Below are 1,117 nucleotides of genomic sequence, written 5' to 3'. Positions count from 1 at the left end.
AGGGCTAACAACCACACTCCAGTGCCCAGAAAGAGCAGGGATACTTTGAACCATTCAGTCATCTCTCCAGCCCCAAGTTACTCACCTGACTTTTCAATGGAATCCCAGGGAGGGGGGTGAGCTCTATGAACCTCTATGCAAATGACTATGCCAACACATTTTAAAAGCAGAGTAATTCCCTTGTAATCACCCCAATCTTGTAACAAGCCAGGTGGATAGCATTGGGAAATGGAGACAGTCTCGTCTCTGAGCTTGAGGCCAGCCTGCCTGGTCCCTTTAGCAAGTTCCACATCAGCCAGAGCAATATAAATGAGGTCCTGCTTAAAAAAAAAAAAACAAGAACTAGGTCTTGGGGGCAGAGAGAAAAGAGGGGCAGCGTGGCAATTGGTCCAGGAGGAACTCTGTTCTCAGAGTAGGCTGTAGACAAATCCAGTTGAGACGTTTAGGGGCGCTGCCCACTGACCAAGGACTTTTTAAAAGAGAATGTTTATTCCAGCTGGCACAAGTATAGCCTGCTAAATTGAGGGTTATAGACTAGAGCTGGGCAGGGGGGTGGGGGGGAAGAGGGGAGGCAGGGGGGAAGACTATCATATGACTAATCAAAAAATATATATATATACAAAGTAAATTACCCAAAATGACAAGATGATAGCCACAATCTGATCTCTCTCATTAAGTTGACTCATTCCTTTAAAATTACTTCTTGGGTAAGCTTCTAAGCATCTCTGTCCATGTCTTCTGCCTAGAGGGTAGACATTTTCTGAAAACTCAAATCTCAGGCCTCAAAGAGTTTGATTCATCCAAGTGTTAGTTTAAGGTAGTGATGTCAGTCAGTTGCATGAGTCTGTTTCCTGTCTGTAAACTGTGGGAGGAATCTTTAGATAGACTGGAGGAGGGACGAGAAACCACCTATTGATAGTTTCCAATATCAGAACGAAAAGAGGCCAGGCAGTGGTGGCTTATGCTTTTAATCCCAGCTCTCTGGAGGCAGAGGCAGGTGGATCTCTGAGAGTTTGAGGCTAACCTCTTCTACAGAATGAGTTCTAGGACAGCCAGGGCTACACAGAGAAGCCCTTCTCTTGAAAAAACAAAAAACAAACAAACAAAAAAAAAAAAA

This window comes from Mastomys coucha, unplaced genomic scaffold (genome assembly GCF_008632895.1).
Source record: "Mastomys coucha isolate ucsf_1 unplaced genomic scaffold, UCSF_Mcou_1 pScaffold21, whole genome shotgun sequence".
Classification (NCBI taxonomy): Eukaryota; Metazoa; Chordata; class Mammalia; order Rodentia; family Muridae; genus Mastomys; species Mastomys coucha.
This window is presented reverse-complemented; position numbering follows the sequence as displayed.